The sequence below is a fragment of the Oncorhynchus mykiss genome, chromosome 2 (assembly GCF_057628025.1).
Source record: "Oncorhynchus mykiss isolate SJ-2025 chromosome 2, ASM5762802v1, whole genome shotgun sequence".
Lineage (NCBI taxonomy): Eukaryota > Metazoa > Chordata > Actinopteri > Salmoniformes > Salmonidae > Oncorhynchus > Oncorhynchus mykiss.
Window position 1 is genome coordinate 23866001 of NC_143023.1, and position 8869 is coordinate 23874869.

General features: G+C 44.0%; 1 long non-coding RNA gene across 1 annotated transcript; it reads left to right on the forward strand.

Moving 5' to 3' along the window:
• Positions 1-228: 228 nt before the first annotated feature.
• On the forward strand, positions 229-1394 carry LOC110538989 (uncharacterized). Its single transcript, XR_002475853.3, has 2 exons — positions 229-410; positions 536-1394. It is a non-coding gene; the product is annotated as an uncharacterized LOC110538989 (long non-coding RNA).
• Positions 1395-8869: the final 7475 nt, after the last annotated feature.

The following is an 8869-nucleotide window of genomic DNA, read 5'->3' on the forward strand; positions in this document are numbered from 1 at the left end:
TTACTGCTATAATTACGTTGGTATCCAGTTTATAATAGCAATAAGGCACCTCGGGGGTGCTGCTTCTGCATAAATTCTGCAATGCAGCTTTGATTGAATAGTCCTTGGAGTCTTGACAACGTGTAGCACTTAATATTGTCAGTGCTTCAGGACGTTAAGCCATATACGCTATACCTTTATGTTTATATGTATTAATGTGTATCATTCAATGACATACATTCTGATTAGGGAAGTCACTTGGGTTTCTAACTACCTTGGAGATCTGCGTTTCCCGGACACCACTCATATCCCAGATAGCGTGGGAACCCAATAAAGCTACCATCGCCTGTCTGCACTGAGCCTAAGGGAGACCCCTTGTCCTTTCCCCTCAACTATCAATCAACATCCATCAACCTCCTGAACTTAAACCGGTAATGTTAGCAGAATAAATTGCATTATGTTTGTTGAGATAATATTGAGTTTTAAGTCTCCACATTTTTAATTTAGCTTGTGTTGACATAGGTCGTTATCTGCTATCACTTGTCTCTTATCACAGAATGACGAAATGGAATTTCTCCGGCGGCGCGGGACGACCTGGTGGATCCATAGGGGGTTCTCCTGGAGATGCCTTACCAGCCATCAGCCAGCGACTTCATTCATTTCTAACGGTGTACACCCATGTTACGATTTATAGATGGTTGTCCTTGTACAAAGCCTGGTGTGTAACCTCTGAGCTGCGTGTTGAAGCAGCATGTTTGATTCGTCTCATTCAGTCGTTGACCCTGTCTTTTACTATCTGTTGTCCCCAGTGCATTAGGATATTAACAATACGAGGGGTCGCTCTAAGCCTAAGGAGTAGAGATCAATATCTATATTCAAGGTTATCATTAGGCATACAAAGATTGAATTAGTTTAGAACAACCGAACATTGCTTTAATTGCGTGAAGATAATTTGTGATTAGGCGTGAGAAAAAAATGCCCTCCAGCCTCGGATGTGTTATAGACCTGGAAGGACATCATTTATTGCTTTCATACACATGTTCCAGCCATCAGATGGATTCCCAGACATTCTTAGCTGGTTCTCATGTAGCCCATCTGTCCACTCCCTGGAGTCAGGCAACACAGGAGCCCCGGCGACATTTGGAGTGAAATGAGAGTAGGCCTTAAATGTCAAGTAAAAAAGGCTTGAGATAGCTTTGACACTAAACGTGTCAAACAGACCCACAGTGTGTGTGTGTGTGTGTGTGTGTGTGTGTGTGTGTCCCTGCTGAGACATGAAGGGGAGAGGGAAGACATGCGGAGTACAGAGTAAATGTAATATGGGAAGAATATAAGGATTATGTGGAAAGTGTGGATTTAAGTCAACATATAGGAGAATGGAAAATGTTATCATTATGGGAAGGGATTAGGATGCATCACAGGAAGTTGGTGGCACCTTAATTGGGGAGGACAGGCTCGTGGTAATGGCTGGAATGGACTCGGTGGAAAGGTATCAAACACATCAAACATGGTTTCCATGATGTTTGATGCCATTCCATTTACTCCATTTCAGCCATTATTATGAGCCGTCCTCCCCTCAGCCGTCTCCACTGGGGTGCATGTAGATCATAGGACCTACATTCGGTAAATGGAGAAGATATTGCGTGGACAAAACAGGTGGAATACAGACCCTTGAATTGTACAGGAACTAAATGAACACAGATTAACTACAATAAACCGAAAGGTGCACTACTTGAAGAAATGGTGCTAGATAGCACCAAAAAGGGTTCAATGGCCCGCTTCAGATGGCACTCGCATCAAATGTCAAGGCACCTTTATTTTTAGCAATGAGGAGGACTACAGAGTGGTGGTGTGTTCCCCTTGGATGGATCTCTAGCCTGTAGGTTACCAACCACATATTAAACAGAGGATAAACCCCAACAACCTCAGTCATTTTTTTGTTTTATTTTTAAGAAGAAGGGGAATCTTTATCAGTGTTTTCCATAGAGAGAAATTGTTTCTGAAAGGCGGTGCCGTGCGGTAGATAAGGAGTTTAAAGATGATGAATACAAGAATGATGCTCAATTTCATGCTAAAGTGGGGACACAAAGCCCGACTACTAATTTAGCCCTGCTGATAGCAAGCACTCTGCCGCACCGGACAAAAACCATCCCAAGATTAATAGCCTGTCAGTGCAAGTGGAAGCCAATAACATGGATCACTAAAATCAAAAGATACTGGTTTGTGTTGCAGTTGCAGTTGGACAATAAATATGTTTGAGGGAGTAGACTAAATGTTTGGACCAATTCATGAAAATGCACTTTATGGACAAAGTGCTATTGCCATGAAGATTTCATGGCACAAATTGGAAAAGCCTTTAGTGATCGATCACCATGTGGCATGCTTGAGGAGAGAAATTATCGAAAGGATACCGAGCAAAGATGAATATATCATCATGGATATCTTATGTATTGGAGTGGAGCTAAGAAAACACACCTCTCTCTTTGTCTTGTCTGTTTGTCATATTTCATTGTTGTTTACATCACTGTGCATATCCTTATGACACCCCTATTTCACTGTGCATATCCTTGTGACACCCCTATTTCACTGTGCATACACTTATGCCACCCCTATTTCCTTGTGCATACCTTTATAACATGCCTATTTCACTGTGCATACCCTTATGACACCCCTGTTTCACTGTGCATACCTTTATGACACCCCTATCTCACTGTGCACACCCTTATGACACCTCTATTTCCTTGTGCATACCCTTGTGACACCCCTATTTCCTTGTTCATACCCTTATGACACCCTTATGTCACTGTGCATACCCTTATGCCACCCCTATTTCCTTGTGCATACCCTTATAACATGCCTATTTCACTGTGCATACCCTTATGACACCCCTGTTTCACTGTGCATACCTTTATGACACCCATATCTCACTGTGCACACCTTTATGACACCCCTATTTCACTGTGCATACCCCGATGACACCCCTATTTCACTGTGCATACCCTTATGACACCCCTATTTCACTGTGCATACCCTTCTGACACACATATTTCACTGTGCATACCATTGTGACACCCCTATGTCACTATGCATACCCTTATGACACCCCTATTTCCTTGGGCATACCTTTATAACATGCCTATTTCACTGTGCATACCCCGGTGACACCCCTGTTTCACTGTGCATACCTTTATGACACCCCTATCTCACTGTGCACACCCTTATGACACCCCTATTTCCTTGTGCATACCCTTGTGACACCCCTATTTCCTTGTGCGTACCCTTATGACACCCCTATGTCACTGTGCATACCCTTATGCCACCCCTATTTCCTTGTGCATACCCTTGTAACATGCCTATTTCACTGTGCATACCCTTATGACACCCCTGTTTCACTGTTGTTACGCACACCTCTATGAAGAGGGAACGCAACACCCTGCTACAACTAAACTCTCTGTGAAGTGAAAAAGGTATGGACTGTAGGTGCGAGTAAGGATGACAACAGGCAGAATGTGGTACCGTTTACAAGGACTTTATTCCTTTACACGGTAATATGGGGAAAAAGGGGCTGGACGGAACCAAAGCAAAGAATGTCAATCTCAAAGCCCCCCCCTTCTCCTATCTTACCTGCCTACCAACTACTTACCTAATTTAGCACCATCTGGTGCCCTAACCAAAATAAAGGGGGTGGTCCGCCCAGGTCTTACCTAGTGTGCCTAGACAGTGAATATACTACGGGTATATATGTATGCCCGCGGGCCTCTTGCCTAAGCACTCCCAAGGTGCCTTCCCCTTTCCCCCTGGGAACAATTGAAACAGAATATTAAACAATTTCACAAACAAACTAAGAAACAAAGGACATCAAATAAGCTCTACCTGAGCAACAAACTCACAGAACATACCAATTGCTACCAACAACTAACATAGTACACTATCCACAGCCATCAGCCTCCTCTCTCAGCAATGACCTCCCTCACATTCAATCTCCATGCAATGACCTCCCAGCAATGAACCTCAGCAATCATCAACCTCCAGCAAAATCTCTCTGCAATGACCTCCCAGCAAATCTCTCTCTCCTGAACAGAACACTGGCTTTTATATAGCTTCTGAAGGAATGGGTAATTGGAGACAGCTGTGTCTTGACGAGGGGGCGGGGTCAGCTCTCCAATTAGCCATGGAGTCGACCAATCAGCTGCTTGAGGGATTTCAGGAAGCCATTTCCTGAAATAAACACATGCAAATACACAAACTACAACACATAAACTGGGGAACGTAACAACTGTGCACACCCTTATGACACCCCTATTTCCTTGTGCATACCCTTATGACACCCTATTTCACTTTGCATACCCTTATGACACCCCTATTTCACTGTGCATACCCTTATGACACCACTATTTCACTGTGCATACCCTTATGACACCACTATTTCACTGTGCATACACTTATGACACATATAAATTAACTTAACCTCATCAATTAATCTCCCTGTGGAAGCATAACGTACCTTATGCTGAACACAGACATGCAATCAAATAGCTGGCATGATATTCAAAACGGCTATTTATCATTGCATGCCATGACCATCACCAAAGTCAAACGAGCGCTAGTAGTGCATGACACATTTAGCCTATAAATTAGACTCTCTGGATTATTCATGAGTTAGCCATGGCTGAAATGTGTGATAATGTGATATATTACACGCATGAAGAGTTATGGCTGTCATGTGATGTCTGAGACCCCCAGTAGCGGAGCAAGGGGTCATCTTGCCCGTCCTCCTCCAAGGCTGCAACACCACCGTGGATTATGGGACTTATAGGTTCCTTTGAGTTATGAGATGGTGACCTTTCTTAGCCCCTGGTTAATGGTCAGGAGCAGTGAGAGACCTTCACAAGGTCTTCTCCATATCATTTGGAGAGAGAGTGAGTGCAGGCTGAGAAGGGGCCTCTCTCAGTACAGTAGATAGCTAGACACTTACGCAGGTCTACCACACAGTCACATACGGTACATTTATTCAGTTTACTGTTTAAACTCTTCGCTATAGTTTTTTAACCCCTGATTCCTGTCTGAACAGGAATGTTACATGGAGCCGTGGACTCTCTCTACAGTGAGACTCCTTTCTCTGCTCTGTTTGTCCTTATGGAGGGTTGGGAGTTAAGCCTGAGATGTGATGGGTTTGATGTCAGGCATCGTATTGATTGAGTGGCTCCTCAAAGACCATGGAGGAGAGGAGGAGAGGCTCAGTCTTCAGTCTTGGCGTGCCGCTAAAGTGCCTCTGTCTTTCTTTTCTCCCTCCTTTCGTCTCATCCTCCACTCGGCTGATAGAGCTTTTCATTTCGTTTGTGGAGCTGGAGCTAGCTCCTCTCTCCTCTCAGGCAGCTGATCCTGCAATTAAAACATTCCCGTCCCCATCAGCATAAATTGTCATTGCTGGGTGGACTTTGAAACAATAACAGAGAGAGTTGGGAATGGTTCTGGGGAAGAGACCCAGGCTGAAAGCACAGGCATTCCTTTGTGTATTTCATGATTGCGTATGAGGAGAGCATATCAGGCAAGAAGTTGTGCAAATATTTTGGAGAACTGTGGATGATATAGGCCTCAGCTAACTCACTGGGCCTAACAACTCCCCATGCATGACAATATATCCTATATATTATATATATAATATAACCACGGCTTCTTGGACTTTACCACATAATACTCCCAACACTGCTCTGTGTGTGCTATGGACAGGAGGAACTACACTGAGCAACAATATAAACAAACACAGAAGAAATGGCAGCCGTTTTACAGGCGCCCAACCTATTGTGCTATTATGTGTTATTTTTCTAGCTATTTGTAACTTATTTTGTACATAATGTTTCTGCCACCAAATTTTACGGCAAAACAGAGCTTCTGGATATCAGGACAGCGATCACTCACCTCAGATTAGACAAAGATTTTTCTTAAACAAGCAGGACGCACAGGATGTACTTCAGACACCCGACCAGGTCAAAATCCCCGTCATTGGCAAGAGAAAGAGATGCAGGTATAGAGTACACAGTGCGGGGTGCCTTGTAAGGATCTGCAGACGGTGAGTGGGAAATCTGCCATTACTTTCAATATTACTTGCCAACTTACAATCCTTGGACAATAAATTAGACAAGGTACGATCACGAATATCCTACCAACGGGTCATCAAAAACCGCAATATCTTATGTTTCACCGAATCATGGCTGAATGACGACATGGATAACATTCAGCTCGCAGGATATATGCTGCACCGGCTAGAACAGCACACTCCGGTAAGATAAGGGGGGGGGCAATCTGTGTATATTTGTAAACAATAGCTGGTGCACGAAATCTAAGGAAGTCTCTAGATTTTGCTCGCCTGAAGTAGAGTTTCTCATGATAGCTCTAGACCACACTATTTGCCAAGAGAGTTTTCATCTATTTTTATCACGGCTGTTTATTTACCACCACAGACGAATTCTGGCCCTAAGACCGCACTCAGTCAGCTGTATAAGGAAATAAGCAAACAGGAAAACGCTCTTCCAGAGGTGGCGCTCCTAGTGGCCCGAGACTTTAATGCAAGGAAACTTAAAATCAGTTTTACCTAATTTGTATCAGCATGTTAAATGCTCAACCAGAAAGAAAAGCATTCTAGATCGCCTTTACTCCACACACAGAGACGCGTACAAAGCTCTCCCTCGCCCTCCATTTGGCAAATTTGACCATAATTCTATCCTCCTGATACCTGCTTACAAGCAAAAATTAAAGCAGGAAGCACCAGTGGTCAGATGAAGCAGATGCTAATCTTCAGGACTGTTTTGCGAGCACAGACTGGAATATGTTCTGGGATTTTTCCGATGGTATTGAGGAGTACACCACATCAGTCACAGGCTTTATCAATAAGTGCATCAAGGACGTCCTCCCCACAGTGACTGTACGTACATACCCCAACCAGAAACCATGGATTACAGGCAACATTCTGCCGCTTTCAAGGTGCGAGACTCTAACCTGGGAAGCATATAAGAAATCCTGCTATGCCCTCCAATGAACCATCAAACAGACAAAGCGCCAATACAGGACTAAGATTGAATCGCACTACACCGGCTCCGATGCTCGTCGGATGTGACAGGGCCTGCAAACTATTACAGACTACAAAGGGAAGCACAGCCGCGAGCTGCCCAGTGACACAAGCCTACCAGATAAGCTAAATCACTTCTATGCTCACTTCGAGGCAAGCACCACTGAGGCATGCATGAGAGCATCAGCTGTTCCGGACAACTGTGTGATCACGCTTAAAACAGGTCAACATTCACAAGCCCCTCAAGGGTGCATGCTCAGTCCCCCCCTGTACTCCCTGTTCACCCACGACTGCATGGCCAGGCACGACTCCAGCACCATCATTAAGTTTGCAGACGACACAACAGTGGTAGGCCTGATCACCGACAATGATGACACAGCCTGTAGAGAGGAGGTCAGAGACCTGGCTGGGTGGTGCCAGAATAACAACCTATCCCTCAACATAATCAAGACAAAGGAGGTGATTGTGGACTACAGGTAAAGGGAGACCAAGCATCACCCCATTCTCATTGAAGGGGCTGTAGTGGAGCAGGTTAAGAGCTTCAAGTTCCTTGGTGTCCACATCACCAACAAACTAGAATAATCCAAACACACTAAGATAGTCGTGAAGAGGGCATGACAAAACTATTCCCACCCAGGAGACTGAAAATATTTGGCGACATCGAGAGCATCCTGACTGGTTGCATCACTGCCTGGAATGACAACTGCTCGGCCTCTAACCGCAAGGCACTAGAGAGGGTAGTCACTGGGGCTAAGCTGCCTGCCATCCAGGAGCTCTACACCAGACGGTGTCAGAGGAAGGCTCTAAAAATGGTCAAACACCCCAGCCAAATCAGTCATAGACTGTTCTCTCTGCTACCGCATGGCAAGCGGTACCTTAGTGCCAAGTCTAGAACCAAAAGGCTTCTCAACAGCTTTTACCCCCAAGCCATAAGACTCCTGAACACATAATCAAATGGCTACCTGGACTATCTGCATTGTGTTCCCCCCTACCAGCTGCTGCTACTCTCTGTTTATCATCTATGCATAGTCACTTTAACTATACATTCATGTACATATTACCTCAATTAGCCCGACAAACCGGTTCCCCCACACATTGACTCTGTACCGGTACCACCTGTATTTAGCCTCGCTACTGATATTTTCACTGTCATTTTACAGATTTTTTTTATTTCTTTACATATCTATTGTTTACCTAATACCTATTTTCTACTTAGAAATTGCACTGTTGTTTAGGGCTTGGAAGTAGGCATTTCACTGTAAGGTCTACACTTGTTGTATTCGACGCATGTGACAAATAAACTTTGATTCAATTTTATTTAAATGCAATTTGCAATCATTTCAAAGATTTGACTGAGTTACAGTTAATATAAGCCAATTGAAATCATGTCATTAGGCTCTAATCTATGGATTTCACATGACTGGGAATACAGATATGCATCTTTTGGTCACAGATACCTAAAAAAAAAGGTAGGGGAGTGGATCAGAAACCCAGTCAGTATCTGCCGTGACCACCATTTTTCTCATGCAGCACGACATATCTCTTCGCATAGAGTTGATCAGGAAGTTGATTGTGGCCTGTGGAATGTTGTCCCACTCCTCTTCAATGGATGTGCAAATTTACTGGATATTGGTTGAAACTGGAACACACTGTCATAAACAGTATGTATGCAGTCCATGGAAGAATTGTGTAGAGATCCAGGAATTGTGTACAGATCCAGGAATTGTGTACAGATCCAGGAATTGTGTACAGATCCAGGAATTGTGTACAGATCCAGGAATTGTGTACAGATCCAGGAATTGTGTACAGATCCTTGCAACATTA